Here is a 16864-nt window from a genome sequence, read left to right as displayed (position 1 = left end):
AGTAAATGTTTCTTTGATATACATATGTGATAACAAACCCACAACTTTATTTATCCAAGTGTGCTTCAGAATAACTCCCATGCACACAGAGCCGCCCTCTCTACGTATTTTTCATGAAAAATATAGTTGTGAATTCCACCAATGTTTCACCTTGTTAGGAGTTTACAATTATAGCACAGACCCCTGAGGCAAACCTAATCTCAAAGTGAAGGGAAATCTTCTATCATATCAAGTGAAATTACTGCAAGCTTTTCTCAGCCTATTCCGATAAGATACCGATCAGCCAAATAGATTGGCTTTTCCATTATCTGCCGGGAGATCTTGGAAGGCATTGGCTAGATAATTTGCTAATGTTTCCTGTGACCTCCCCAGATTTAAATTATGTCTTTGGCTACATGTCAGCTCAATCCTTCTGTTTACCAGGGTGCAAGCACTCAAAGAGCCATTAATATTCACTGCAACATAACTGTCTTTTCACATATTTCTCTGCAGCATTTACGGACTCAAAGGATAGTGGTCTCCATGCTACTTGAAGGGTATGGATTGAGCTGGCTGAGTGCTTTACAGACCTTGTGGGTGTTCAGAAAATAAATGACAGAGCCAGAGAAAAGAGGGGAAATAGGAATAGTATAGAAGATGAGGACAGGGGAATAGTAATATAATTTAGAAAAGTGGAAAATCACCTTTAGCTGCCTCTGATGTAGCCGAAAACTAGGCTACTGAAATTCAATCCATATTTCAATGAACAGCAGAAATGTACTCGCTTATTCCTGCATTTTGAAGTGAGGTTTAATTATTCTAGGTTTAATTAACTAAACGTAATGAGCTGCTTTGATGTGGGAATTTACAGAAATGAAAGTGGTACATTTTAATAATAGCATAACGTTGTCTCTTCACATTAAAGCAGTTGCTTAATTCCAGGCGTTTTTTATCATAAATACACGGCAGCACTCAATAAACAAGAGAAGTTAGCTGCTTAAATGTTGCCTCAAAAGCCATTTATTTAATTAAAATATGAAAAAGCTAGAGTTGAGATGTTTTGTCATGCTCAATTGCTGCACTCCCTAACCTCCAAATAAAAAATGACACTCACACCATGGAGACATTTTGTATCAGATCATTATTCTTTGAAGGGAAGTATGACCTGCTATTGTTGTGGGTTGTAAAAAGTGTTGCTCAGCTCAGCCCTACTGGCATTGGACATCCAAACTAGTACATCTGCTCCTTTACTGCCACATGCCCTACCTTCAAACAAATCAACCTTGATTAAACATTGCGGAAACTTGTCAAAACGTCTGCATGTCAGTCTGATCTTAACAAGAGGACTTGAATTCCTATTGGCCCCACCTGGAAAAAGAAAAAAGCAAGTAGCGTACTCTGGGCACGTACAATGCTGCATTTTTTAAAACGTATTGAAACTAGAATGAAAATGACTGAATGACGGCTCAAACTCAGCCGACTTGTATTACACAGCAAAGTAAAGGGAATAGAAATGAGGGCAACAGCCATTTCATCCTGCAATCATATATTTTAAAACTGTGCTCATATTTTCATTTAGCCCAGCTCCACCCCCTCCTTCTGGACTTATTAAATCAGCTGGAAGCAGTGCGGCTCTGTCACACACAGTATTAGAACGCCATCCCCCCTCCTATTACCAGGTGCAGCCCTGTGATTTAAAGCTTTGATTCTGTTCAAATGACAACAAAGGTGAGCCCGGAGCTGACGCTCCTAATTCATCATTCCCTGTTTGATAAGAGCGGGATTAATGCTTTTAATGCGACGGTCACAGGCAATCATCCATTTTAAAGCTGGCCCCTAAGAGGATGCAGCTAAAAAGGGAAAACACCTGAAACACAGGGTAGGGAGAGGGCACGTCACAGGAATATGCTGAGCTCTATAGGGCCTTTTTCTATAGCCTGAGATGGTGCCGGCCTCCTCCTTACTTCTAAAAGCCTGCCCTGTGGCCTTGGCCTGCATCCCAGGAGCAGATGGTTTCAAGACCCGAGGTTAAGTTTGACCTTAATGCTAAAATTCAAATTGCATCAGAATCGCCCTCCTCAAAACCCATCCTCCCCATATCCCCTCCCCTGCCAGGACCACTGCAGGGGGTGATGCTTTGAGACCTTTTGGGATCTGTGTGCAAAATTCCCCTGTTTTTAGTACATGTTTTCCTACCTTAATAGCTTATTATGTATTCACTCCATGCTTAATTTAACATCTGCTGACTCCTCCACCCTTGCTCTTTACCCCTAACTTGCACATGGGAATTGGAATGAAAATTATCCATTATCCACATGTGTCTGCAGAGCGAGCGCTACCCCAGCTGTTTCTTTCTGTATCTGCAATCTCTGCTTTAATATGCTCTGAACTGCCTCCAGACCAAAGCACTCATAATGAGAAATAACTGTTGATCTTGACAGAAATAGACAAGGTGAAACATGCCTCTCACCTGCATCTCCTTTCCCATCCTTTACCCATGTGAATAAATGATACGGAAAATACTGTCTGGAAACAAATGGCAAACAACGTCCACATTTAGATGAGGGAAAATCAGTGCTTATGAATATTAGCTTTCACCTTGAACCAAATGCATATTTCTTTTACATTTCCTTTCATGCTCTATATGATACATTCATTACCACACGTGACAATGTATTGTTTGGTGGTTTATTCATCTACATAGGAGAAGAAAGGGAAAAGAATCAAAAGTACAGATCAGCGTTTGATCCTGATGAATATGGAAAGTAAGGATTTCTTCTCTGAGGAAGCAGCCAAAAATTTCCACTGAGGATGAATACATTTGAATAAATGTATTGAATAAATTGTGAGTGGATTCAAACTTGGGATTCTAATATGTGTTCAATTCAACTCAAATTAAAAGATGCTTTCGGTTAAATTAAAGCAAGATGAAGATATACAATAATAGACAACAGGTAGGACTCCTCTTTATCCACACTAAGGGTCATTTGATCAATACATTGATTTGCTTTGGTTTTGTGGTGCAAACATAAACAACTCATTTTCTTATTTATGTTTTGCACCACCAAAGGAAATTCCTCATACGTGTGAACTCGGTTCTGATTCCGATTCTGATTTAAATAAAACTGATATAATGGAGAAAAAAAGCACAACAATTATACATTCGTGCGCGGTTCAATTCAGGATGTCAAGTCTCTGATGGCTGTTAAATATTTTATGTTACAGTAACATTTCAAAAGAGGACCCACAGCTGATGTGACCCACAGTAACCTTCAGAAGGGAAACAGGAGAGTTGCCACCCCAGCTCAGAGTCTGGACACTGTGTGTGAATCAGTCATCCATTGTATTCAATGCCGTATCAAAAGACACACTTTGTTGAACCCGCTGACATGTTTGAGGATGCAAGTAGTGGCATTTTGGGCTTGCCAAATTATCTTAAAGGAAGATAAGAGGAGTCAGGCAATGAGGATGTGTCACTGATTTTACACAGATTTGTGAGTAATTGGCCAATGAGGAAATAGTGACCTTAGATAACTGAGATAGTCAACGTATTTACTAATCCCCCTTACATCCACTGTAATCAGAGGGGGCCAGACAGTCTGTATTTTAGCCTGATAACATCTGATCAAAAATGTGAAACATATCAAAAGGAGCCTGTGATGATCTCACAGTTCCAAATCAGCAGTGTGTGAGTGTGTGTGTTTTTAGGTATTGAGTCTAGGAACAACTTACATACTGACTTTGCTCCTAATCAGGCCTTGAGGCCAGATTGAGGTGCTGCAGGCCCGAACTCTATGAGCTGTGATGTTTCATTATTATCCCCCTTTAGCTACATCGACAACACAGTAGGATGCTTTAATTACTCTCCATCAGTACGGGAGTCAAAGCCACTTCAGAGACACACTCTAATCCCCCTCCGTTCTTTTTCTCTGCAGGGCACTCATTGTCTCCTAAATATCATTTCCCTGAGCTCTATGCACACTATTGGATTAAAATGTGGAAGTTTTGCTAAAGGGGTTGAGGGGGTTTGGATGGAGGAGGGGTGGGGGGAGGTTGGCATTTGGGTATTTGAGCTTAGCCCGAGGACCATGCCGACTTTGGTAGCAGCATTTCAGCAGTTGCATCTGCTCTGCAGCCCACAGAGGAGACGCTGGCTCGTGTAGCTGTTCCTCAGTTAGCCCCACAGACACCGATTATGGCCCTTTGTGGACACACAATCAATACTATTAAGCTTTTCGCATTTCAACAGTGTTGTCACCATTTTTGAGCACTATATTATACCCAATATATATATATTGAGATGTATTTGTTTTTATTGATGAATTTGGGGAATGAAGGTAAGTGAAGTATGGCCAGGTATACTGTAAATACAAATGCCTTAATAGAAATGGTTTTAATGTCAATCATGTTATCAATATCCACCCATCATCCTTCAACTATCACCTGAGACCAGTGAAATTAATAAAACAATATGAAAAAGGGGAGAAAAGACGCACAACTGCAAATTCAATACACAGCAGTAAACAAACAATGAGAATCATACAGCTATGATCTCAAACCAACCGAACATATGGTGGTTTTTGACAGATATTTAAAACTGTTGCTGTCCTTGTCATGAAAGCACCAAAAGAGGGAATACCTGTAGTACTGTAGCTCCAGGGATAACATTAGACTTGTCACTGGTACAGCTGTGATGACTGATTCTCCCTGAAGTTAGCAGAGCTGAAACAAGCACGCACTCATGCCATTGTAAGCCAGAAGATAGATATTTGAGCGTTCACTAAACCAGTTCAGAGGGGACAGCTCATATTGTCTTCTTTTACTGCCCATGATAAAGCAGTATTAGAATTCCTATTTCCTGCGCCTGTATGCATGCCAAGGCTCTTTGTTAGCTTGAACGCAGAGCCCATTCATCTCAGAGCGCACAACAGAACACAGTAATAACATAGTCATGAGTTTTGACTGATGTCAGTGAGGCGCGGGGCTGCTTCTGTAAGCAGGAACAAGATCTGGTAGAGAGGCCCCTCTTACCTTCTCCTCATTGCTCAGCTGACCACCGAAGCCCGCTGACCCCTGCGTGGCCCCACTCCAACTCTAACGCTGCTGTGTCTTTTACAGACCAAACAATAACAGCCGGGCTCCTTAATGCCAAATCCAGGTTAACCTCCCGGCCCCACTTGGCCCCTTGCCTTCTGTGGCCAAAAGAAGTCTGGGTTGATGTTTCTAGGAGCCATTTGTTCACAGCTAATGATGTGGAATGATATTGGCATTACGAGTCGCGTTGAGCATCGGCAAATTCATCTTTGCTCGGCAGTGGTAATTGCCACATAGAAAGAAATTACAGCTGCCACATTATTCTACTAATAAACTCTATGCTGCAATGTGTTTAGTTGCATACATATGATGGTATGGCAGTGTGGTAGCAGATGTTTTGAGCATCAAACAATAAAGAATGTGTTAGGAGCTGTCATTACATGGGAACTAGGTCACCATTCAAGCCGACTCGCTTGCATTGACGGTTTCGAGTGACTATTGATTTTCTGACTAAAGCAATGACTTCATTATTATCACCATTAGTCTGCCATCTGACACAAATGGGTAGCTTGGCTGCTGGGCCAGACAATAATTCAAGTGGATATGAATCAGAGATTGGATGAATTAAACATACAGCACATTTCACAGCAACTGTGCTCTACACATTGTAAAATTGGAAATGGCTGTAGAGCTCCTACACTCAACCGTGTCGAAAACGAAATCGAGAGACAAAACCAAAGTCAACGTTACCTCAGCCTTCGCACGCACAAAGACAAACAGGCATTACAGGCAAATTCTCCTTTCATCGTTCAATTTAAACTTAATCTGCGAAAGATGAGAGACAAATCAACAGATCGCTTTTCAGCAGGTTTTTCAAAACAAAAACAACAATGAAAGAAGGATTATTTTCATTTTAATCCGGGGGCACCAGCTTAGCTAAAACAAAAGCACGGCCATGGGAACGCATGGAGGAATGAGAAGGCTCGCTATACCCACCAAACCCAGCTCTCCAGCAAACCACAAAAGAAGAACAATGAGTTTGTGTTCATGTGTGTGTCTGTGTGTGTGTCTGTGTGTGTGTATACGTGAGTGTGTGTGTCTGTACAAGTGGAAGAGAGAAAGGAGAAACAGGATTTGAGATCTATATTAAAACTGCAAATAGCTTTTAAAGATTAGTGACGGGTAGAAGGAGGTGACAGCAATGGGATATATGAAAAGTGGATTGCCCCTCCCCACTGTGACTATTTTGATAGCAGTAACGTTGACAAGCATCGACTTGATTGTGAGAAGGCAATGTGCGCTGAAAAGCCTTGACAAGTTTCTTTGAGGCGTGTAGAGATCTTTTGGTGACTGAAAGGAACAAAAATCAGGATTATGTATTACATAGCCACATTCAAACAGCTGGCATTAGGAGCTCTGAAGTGTCTAGCACGATACTGTTGTTCCAGGATGTGCCTCCCTCTCTCTTTGTGTGTGCACTGTAATTACCCGGATCCGGGATTTAAGAAAAACATTTCTTATGAAGGAATGCAACTATTGCCAAAATACTCACATTCTGCACATGTTTTACTGACCATTTAATTAGCAAAAAATGTGACTTTGTAAAATAATTTTTGACCATTTTTTACATTGCTGGTGAAGCTATCAAAATTGTCATGACAGCACATGCAGCTTTAAACGTTAGGAGCGCCTGAGAGTTTGTTCTGCACCCTGTGCTTATTTAAACCGATCACCATGGTCATCACAGGCTGTGTGCAGTAGTTGCTCTGTTGTCAGAGATGTGTCTCACTCTGCAGCATTTGTCAGGATTAGACAGGAGTAATCCCTAACCAAACTCCAGAGGATGTAATTTGGAGATATGTGCTGGAACTGAAACTGTGTCGGCTTACTCCCACAAACCCCATCTTTCACCCCATCTGAGCCATCCAACTCTTTTTTTGCCAGCCCTCAGACATGTCAAATATTTTGAAATGGTAAAAAATGTAAAATATGGACCAAAAAAGAAGTAAAGCTGCCAAGTGCCCTTCAACTCACTTCTCACTCCTGAACAAACCCTCCTCCAGGCAGGTGGGGTGCTCATGATGTCAGGCCCCATTGCTGATATCCGTTCTAATATCCCTCAACACTTTGCTGTCGCATCACCACCCACCATTAAGTCATCGCTTGTGTCCGACACAGGGGCCGCTCTGTGTGCTCTGGCCCACACCCAGCCCTGCGCCTTTATCACACCCCAACCTCTCCGTGACAGACAGGACTGATCTTCCCTGCAGCAACCCTCCACCCTGCCGGTAAAAGGACAGCAGTGGAAAAAGCCCCCAAGGGCCCACTGAGGATGGACTCATGAATCAAACATGCGCCCCAAGCTTCCCTCTTATCACTGAGGTCAGCCCAGGCATTAATACGCCATGGCTCGAGGGAGCTACCTACTGTGACCTCCCTCAGTTTCCCTGAACAGAAGGGCACAGTCCTCAGGAGCCGGTCTAGTAAGAGAGCACCTCCCTCTAACACAGTCACTTCACATTACGTCCACACACTGAAAGAGAGAGGGAGAGAAACATAGAGAGGGCGGAAAAAAAGGTGCAGAAATGAAGCATGAAAGATCAAATAGACAAAGGAAGGAAGGAAAAGAAAAACAATATTTGTTGGGGAAATGCTTGGCAGAGAGTAACACGTGGGTAAAATCGACTGTGTATACAGACCCTTTCAAACACCACCAATCTTCATTGGCCAGACGGGGTGTGATATATGTGACTGTCTGCCAGCGTAAATTAGGCAGTCCAGCCCGCTGTGTGGTAAAGCATGACGGGGCCGGACAGTGCACTAACTCAGGCGGCCTGGTGCCACGCACACCAGCTTCTCCCTGCTTTGCCGTGCCATAAATCACCAGCTGGGGGAAATGAATCGCTGTCCGTCCGAGCTGGATGCACCAGCTGGCACCGCCATCACCTGACCAGCAGGAGCCATGCCGACAGTGGAGCGGCTGAAATCAAGAAAAATGAGGCATGGAGGCAGACGGAGCCATACCCCTGCGCTCTCTCATTAGTCTCCTCTGGGCTTCCTCCACACTGAGCTCGTCTGAAGTGAAAGGGCACACAAAATATATTTCAGAGTGTCACCTGAGGGGAGAAAAAAAAGGGGGAAGAAATGATCACCCCTGGTGTCCTCACAAATCTACGTAGAATTGAACTGGCAGACAGTATTAGTGTTTCTGAAGCCAGAGCTCTGGGAGACAGCAGGAGGGCCTGCAGCTCGGGGGAAAGTAGAGGCTGCGTGTGGGGGGACAGCTTTGTGTTCGCTCCTATTTAATGGAGTTATTTTACTGAAAGTAATGACTCAACCCTATTGGGGATTACACTCTGCATTCAGATGTAGTTAACGGAAAAACATGTTGATGAATAGATTTTCACTTTTCAATATTGCTGAGTTGCTGGTGGAGGGCCCACTTATATGCTGACCGCTGCGATTATGAGAAGCTGTGTGGGAGTCAGAACTGAGGCACTCATCAGGAAAATGGGTTGAAATTACATCAATACAGCCACACAGAGTTGGAGAGATCTAAAATAATATATACTTGATCTTCTACTATGAACACCGAGCTACTGTTTACTTCTGATGTCCCGAAATTGTGGATTCAAAACATCTCTCCATTAATCTCCACGTCACGTTAAAGCAGCAACTTCTCAGTGAGAGGGCAATCAAAGTCAGAGATGGATACATTTGCATTATGAAAATAGGCCAGTGTAAATGAACAGATGCAGGCTAGATTGACATTAAACTTCAGGCTTGTGGTACAACACTGGGTTGCTGCGTATGATTGACAAGGCCAATTTCCTGTGAACCCCCACAGCAGTTTTAGCCTAATTTCATTGGTCCTGTGGAGCAGCAAGTCTATCACTGTCTCAGATATAGAGGATTAGCTTCTCTTTCCTGCTCAGATGAATTTGCCTGTCATGGCGTGGTGATGAATGGCAGGAAGGCTGAGGAAATGTACTGTGGGCTCATTGGAAGTGGCAAGGTGAAGTCTGGCCTGGCAGCCTGCCCCGGGCTCGCCTCTCACCACGGTTGTGACCCCCCACAGATGTCCAGGTGTACGTTCACATATCGGCAGCCGGCTCATCAGTCGGCTGGTCAGTCAGTAATAGACCACAGCATCAGTTTGACATCTGTTTTGACAAGAAGTCCGATTCCATCAGCGTGTCTCAAGGTCCCAGGATACAGCAGTGAGTGTCCACTTCCCCATTCATATGAAAGGGTATGTTTAAAGGTCAGGCATACTTTAAGCACCTGCTGCTGCCTCTAGTTCAAAGCCCTACATTTGATCTTGTGCTGGATAACAATGTATTAGGCTCAGATGAACTCAATCTTTATTAAAACTGAGTTTTAATAAGGAGAAAAAGGGCTTTCCATAAAAGTTTATGGAAATGTAATTAAATCAAGTACAGTTTTATTATACGCTGGTGCGGCGGTATCAGTTCTTTCTGATCAAAACATTCCCATCATGCCTCTGTGGAAATGGCAACAAAAACAACTGCTATCCATTTCCTCTCCTCTTCTCTGCAGCTGGTACTGTCGCCACCTTCCACCCCCAGTGAGACCCTCACCACACCTCCTCCATTTTCAGCTGTAATCATGTCGCCATGCAAATGCTGTGCACTGAGAGGTTCATGTTGCCCTCTCCGGGACATCCTTTCCAGCTGCCTGAGCCCTTGAGTTGACCACCCAGGGGAGGAAGGAGAGGAAGTCATTACTGCTATCACAGCCAGGCACAATCCCTATACTGCCAGACAGCCCCTCCAACTCATAAAGTCCTTGACGACTTCACTAAAACATCCAATTTCAGTCGGACCCCCATTTATAATGACGAATAGAAATCAATCACTCCAACCACTGCACACTCCTCCTCTGCTTATTTGGCTGCCCAAAATGGCACGGAGAAAAAGGAATCTTTTTCCCCTCTAATGCTGGTATCCTATCCACATCTCCGGGATATTCATAATTCATCATCCTCGATTCCTGACATCTGCCACTGATTGTGCCGTCGGGTTGGCTGGAATTAGCCACTCCTGGGAGCGGCGTTAATGTGCTCGTGGGCCAGCACATGCACCCCGGCTGGGGAGGGGTTGCGGGTTGGGAGGAGGATTGAGGCCGAAGCGGCAGGAGCCTTTCACACTCCTAATGTGTAATTAGGAGCCATTTTGGAGCATTGCCTTCCTGCACTGAAATTAGCTGCCTTTTATTAATCAGGCAGACTAGTTCAATGGCACGATGGGCCCCCCTATAATCTAACACAAAATGTTGTTCTTAATTACAGGGGGGGAGACACAGGGCTGCAGCTCCAGCTTGAAGCCCTCAGGATCAATCTCTTAACTGCAGAACACAGAGGAAATGCACATCTACTGCAGCATGGCCGTTCACGGAAAAATAAAGGTCAATATTTCGTCAATGATCGTTGCAACCTGAGCATTACATTTGGCATGCTTTACATAATGGGTACATACATCATAGTGAGTATGCAGAGAGCCAAACTCTCACAGCTCCATGAAAGCATTTGCATTTGCAGGATGTCAGCACCACTTGAATGAGAGATCATACATATTATGTGATTACAAGTACTGGTCCTCCTTTGGAGAGTTAAGTGCTCTGACCCTGACCATGCTCATCAGTGCCGACGCCCTCATGACTACAGATGAGGACTAAATACTTCAGCATTCATCCTCAGTAGTTATGGTCAGTGGTCTAATGGAAAAAATCACAAGTACAGGAAAAGCAGTGCAGCAGAGAAAAGTAATCACTAGATTCCTGAAATGGATGTAATACACGAATGCTAAAGAAAAGTTATTTTTAAATCTGTGTATATGGTGGATGAGTTCTGCATTTTTCTGCTCATTATCAATTACTTAAAAATAAAAAACAGCTGATAAATACAACATGAAGAGACATCAAATATCACATTTTAACAAAATCAATTTTACTTCATTTTAAAAAATCCCTTGTTTTCTATCATTTGTTTCCCATCAATAAAATATATTTTCACATATTTTGTTTGCTAGAAAGTATTTGATTGATTTCCGAGTACTTTAAAATAGTTTCCTCCAAAATATTATCCTCCTGTTAGTGAGTGCAATCACGCAATGGCCATTTTTGTGTTTCTAGTGTTTTGATATTTATGAACCTTGTGGTGTTGACATTTATCCCTATAATCTTTGTAGAAATGCATAAAAGAAAACATTACAAAACCCCTCAAAATGGCTACTTGACTAAAGTTTCTACGACGACCAAGGACCCTTTCAGCTGATTAAAAAACAATAATCAGACCCCTGATGTTCAGCGGATGATGGAAACCCCTTCTTGTGTCCTGAAGGCACTACAGCAGGACAGTCGCAGCGCTGAGGTCATCTCTCGCTGCAAGGCCGAGTCTGCTTTAGCATTCGACAGGGCGGCTGTAGGAGAAGATAGCCTGCCACTCAAGCCTTATTGATGGAATCCAGAACAAAAAAAAATCTGATGTGGGGTCAATGAGTGAAGGTCCTGGCCAATCTCTGCTCAGCTTGAAACTGTGTCCAGCGTAACAGCAGCTGTCACAAAGTGCTCACACAGACATGAACAGCAGCTCTGAGAAATGAGAAAATGTCAACGCAATATATAGATATGAAAGTACTGAAGGACAAATGGGGACTGAATTATAAGACGCCTTCTGAACATAGGTAAACACGCAGGGAGCCAGAGGTAGTATCAATACAAAGAACAATCAATAAGTAATCAATCAAACAGAAATAATCATCATAATCAGTCACAAACCCAAATTCAGTCACAGCACACATTTCCAAAAAGGATAAGCTGTTCCTATTAGATCACCAGAGAGCTGAGAAATAAACATAAACATTTAAATATATGCTTTAATAAATCTATCAAGTCGTATGTAGCAACAAGATATTATGAAAAATATTCCATTACAGGTAAAAAAACAACTCAAGAAGTCACCAATTTTAACTTGTCACTTAACTTAATAGTAAAATATGTATTGTAGAAGTAGGCTCAGAGTATAGCAGAAAATGGAAACTAAAGTTAAGATATTGAGTTAAATATACTTAACATGTGACCAGACACTTTATACTGAATGAGTCATTTAAACTACAGACACTTCTTGCATTTTACCCTTATATGCTGAAATACTGCACTCCCATAGAGCTGTACACTACATGATGAGACATTCAGGCTTCAAAGGTTTCTTAAAGAACAAAGCAGCAGAAATAGTGCTAACAATGGCAGTTGCACTGTAGCAGTATAAGTGTTATAATCAGCATTCAGAGTGAAAGCAAGATCATGTGACCGTTGGCTGAGTTTCTAAGTTATGGCCCAATGGACAGGGAGTAAACTCCACAGGGGATTCCCCGGGGAGCGAGACATGCCGGGTTTGAGAGGGGTTATTGGACTGTGCTGTCTCTCTGACTGTGAGCCACTAGGGACCAGAGCAGAGGTGCCTGATGGTGCACTGAAGCCTGAGTGTGACACCTGGGCTGTCTGTCATGGCCACAAACACAGACAATGTGACACTTGACAGGATAGGAGTTGAGACCACAACACCAGAAGTCAAGACCCGACTGACAGTACACATGAGAGGCGCGCAGTTCAACTCAATAATTTCCCAGACACTCAAATCCAAGCCGGTTTGTTTTCTTTCTTCTTTCTTTTTCCTCTCATTTCTTCGGTTTTTCATGGCCCTTTAAACAAATCAGGTTCCTGAGGAGATTGAACTCATTAATTAGAGTTGTCTGACGGGACTGTGTGTATATTAATCAACAGTGTGAGGCGTGTGACAGTCGGAAAAGAGACAGGAGGAAGGGCTGCAGTGCCAGAGCGCTTTAAGAGCAGTTCTGACGAACAGGCTCTTAAGAGGAGTTTCCCAGTCTGCATCGCTAAACTAAACTGATATCCAATTACGTTCCCAACATCGACAAGCTAACGGAGCAGCTGTGAGCAGCATAGTCTCGCAGTGTCAGAATTGGCCAGGCGCGAGGCAGAGAAACCCGGGACCTTGAAGGAGATGTCACAAGGAGGCCGGAGTCAGCCGCTTGAGTGAGCGATGGTCCACACGCTTGCCTGAAAGCATGACATTGCCGAAGGGGGAAAAACACCATTTTATCATTCAGTGCGATTCGCACCCTCTCTCCCTGTCAAACATGCCATATGTCCCCGTCACAGGTCGTCTTGCTGGCTTATCGAGTGTGACAGGGCTATTCACACACTGCTCCCAATCAGACACCATCTCCTCCAGAAAAAAATCCCCACCCTAGCAGTGACAGGCTGTCAGGCAGAGGGCACCAACCTCCACAGGGCCTTGGCTGAGAGTCTGCCCATGCGGGGGAGAAGGGCAAAGGCCAGGGGTTACGATGGGAGACACAACGCAGGCATCCACACGTCCACACACCTCAAGCACACTCGCACTGTTTGACACTTTTCCTGCGTTATTCAATCAACAACAAGGCAGAGCTCAAATGCAAGTCTGCACACATCAAAGCATCAAACAAACGCTTTAATAAAAAGTTCTAATAAAGATTTCATGTGAAGTTTAACTCTGTTTCATGTCAAGTCTACACGCTGCTCTCAGCTACTTTGAAATGCTTTAAAATGCTCAAACAGTTTACAACACTCTTTACCTGCTCCCAAACACAATTGAGTTGAATTTGACTGGATGTTGTAGACCAAGTGAAACAGGTTATTTGCCTGGCAGGAAACAAAAGTGGTATGTAAACCTCACCTGGGACTTTATCCTGTACCTGGTCACCAGCCGATTTTCCTAACCACTAGACCATAGGAGCTCTTTACCTGCTCTGACGATGTACAAGTAAAGACATCTTGAGGTCACTAAAAAAACAAGTAGGGCGCACGATTTAGGAGCTTTGAAGAAGATTTGCTTCCCTCGTTGCACTTCTGGAGTCTACAAATGTTTACTTTGATGCAAAAGAATTTCAGGGGTACTTAGCCACTTTGCTCCAAACACAATAACACTGCAGATGCTGAATATATTCACTAAGTGAGCAATCAGTGGCAAAGTGGGATGAAAATTATACTTATCCCCCACCTCATGATGATATGCATAGAGAAATAAATCAGAGAGCAAGAGAAGAAGCAGAGGGGCAAGGGGGAGAAGTGGCATCACCTGATCGGTCTTATCTTTTAAAAGCGGCGGGATGTGTCACCTCAACTCTTCAGAAAAAGAAGATAGAACCCTCCTGGCACATTTTTATATGAAAGATTTCTGTGAAATGATTGCTAATCTATGCAAAAAAGCAATCAGTGACTCATTCATAATGCATGAGCAACGAGATACCAATTTTGCAACGCTTTCGGATTATTAGATGTTATCGTGAATGCAAGCAGATGAAATATGAACACTTCTACCTGTCCCATTGTAATTACATGACTGCAGTGGTCGAGATATACACTGGGAGAGGAGAAAATGTGCAGAAAGAAACATAAAGACAGACAAGCAGACAGAACATCCATTACTATCCGACTGCAGATCGCTGTAGATGGGAATATTTGTTTCTAACAGCTTTATGTATCCATTTGTGGCGTAATTTATCAACCTAAAAGCTGTGGTTTTAAGTACACCTGGCTGACATTGTAATGGTCTATCAATCACCGGGTGTCAAGTGATAACATTTTGAGATCATCCTCCTCTCTGAGCCTCAGAGGAAAAAAATGAATCTAATATATTGGCTGCAATCCCAGGGAAATGATGAGGACCTATTCCTAATTCAAAGCAAGTTCAGAGGATGAATGTAAGATAAGCTGCCTCTCAAATTAATTACAATCAAATTTCATTTAGGATATTTTTGTTCTATATAGACCCTAATGCACTGAGTATATGTATGTGCCAGTTTCCAAACTGTAGTTAAAGCCTGGCAAAGAAAATTACATTCCTGTTTGGATTGTAGGCGTCAGATTAATAACTGTAATGTATTATCAAATTATAATGTATATCCTTTAGAGGAGCCTTACATTCATGCACATCATAGAAAAAAAATCAGTTAAATGGATTCAACATAGCTATTAACTATAAAAATGTATACTTAACTTTTTCCTCTTCATTTCAACAATATAAACAGACTTTCCCATCCCATATGAGACAGAGACAATGTAACACCATCTTCCTCTTCCTGATCCTGTTCAAAAATAAATGTAAAAGCAGGAACCCTGACTTCTTTAACTTCGCTGTTAACATATATAGATTGCACCTGGAAAGCTTGTAAAAAGCGCTGACAGGTTTCATACTTTCACATTCTGGGCAACATCGGGATTCGCTCTTAAAACGGAGCACAGCGAGGATGAAGGCTGGTATAAAAATCAATGAGGCTTTTCAAAGGCAACAAGAAAAAACAGCGCCTTAGCCCGCAATTAAACAAGAGCACTCCTGGCACTGAGGGATGACAGAGTATGTTGCAGGTGCCCTCGACTTCACAGAATCAATTTCAGGATCAATACAATGACATGATACAATTCCATAATGGAAAACGGGACGTGGGCTGGGAGTCATGTGTTTCAGATGTTTATAATAAACACAGCTCAAGCAGCTCTATACACTGTGGGCCCATCAGGTAAACATGAGTGAAGACCGGCTCTAGACTAAACACTTCCTCCAGGTTGAAACCTCATTTATCTGGGGATCAGGGCCCCACAAAGGGCCACGAGAGGACTAAAAGAACAGGAAATAAAACAAAAATAATAATTCTGCCACATTAAATCAGGTTAATTTCTATTAAGACCTTCATTTGATGGATAACTGAACACTTCTGTACAGTCATACATGATCCTCAGAGGAGCGATCTGAATTACCTTGGTGAAAAATGGGGAAGATTCAGTGTTCCTCCTTAAAACCTTTGGCAGCACAGTTATACCCTGCTGTCTTAAAAGGACCCCTGCTACTAACACTACCGCCAAGCCCCCCCCCCCCCCACTTACCGAAAGGGCAAACCCCCCCAGGCGGATCATACAGCCCATCATGACTGAGAGCAGCTCATGATGTTGATGTTGCCTCAGTCAGCGCGCCGGTGATCGCACAAATCTTCCCTGCTGTGGCCAATTCAACATCCCCTTTTGACACAAAATATCATGACATAAATTACAATATAGACACGAACAATTAATTCCCAACATAATATCCGGCAACACACTGTGATCCAGAGGCCTCTTTATGTTAATGCAAATCCTCACTATAGGAAGTCAAACACAGGATCCCTGTTAGTCAAACTAGTGGCCAACAGCAACAGGATATCTTGTCAGTCAGGTCTAATTCTGCATTCAAACTTAATGGCTCCTGACAAGCATTTCACCCGTCCACTGAGAGACCAGAGGGAATATGCCACAGTGAGCATGACCACTCAGCAAATTCACATTTAACATTGCATTCCTCCTGCTTGGACAAAATGAATTATACATCCTTGATTCTCCCACATTGATCTGATCCAGACAAAACTCCCTAAACGCTAAATGTTAAATGATTTGTACGTCTACTTCCTCGCTGCTGGGACGGCATCTCTATCATTCTGACATTCTCCCTCTATCCTTGACCCCCTTTCCTCACTCCCTCTGTTATCTGAAATAATCTCAGGGCCTCTTTAGATTCTATTCATCAGAGCAGAAAGAAGCAGGCGCTGACATTGATAAAAAAAAAATACCATCTGTGCCTCGCAGGGGTAAAAGGAGTGAGAGAGAATGAGACGGAAAAGAAAGAGAGGGGCTTCAAATGAAACAGGCTCTGTTGTCTCCCTCTTGTCCCCCCTCGTCAATGCCATTTCAATTGAAAAGCGCAGTGGTAATTAAATTCCAGCAGGGGTTAGGGGCAACT

This window comes from Eleginops maclovinus, chromosome 12 (genome assembly GCF_036324505.1).
Source record: "Eleginops maclovinus isolate JMC-PN-2008 ecotype Puerto Natales chromosome 12, JC_Emac_rtc_rv5, whole genome shotgun sequence".
Lineage (NCBI taxonomy): Eukaryota > Metazoa > Chordata > Actinopteri > Perciformes > Eleginopidae > Eleginops > Eleginops maclovinus.
This window is presented reverse-complemented; position numbering follows the sequence as displayed.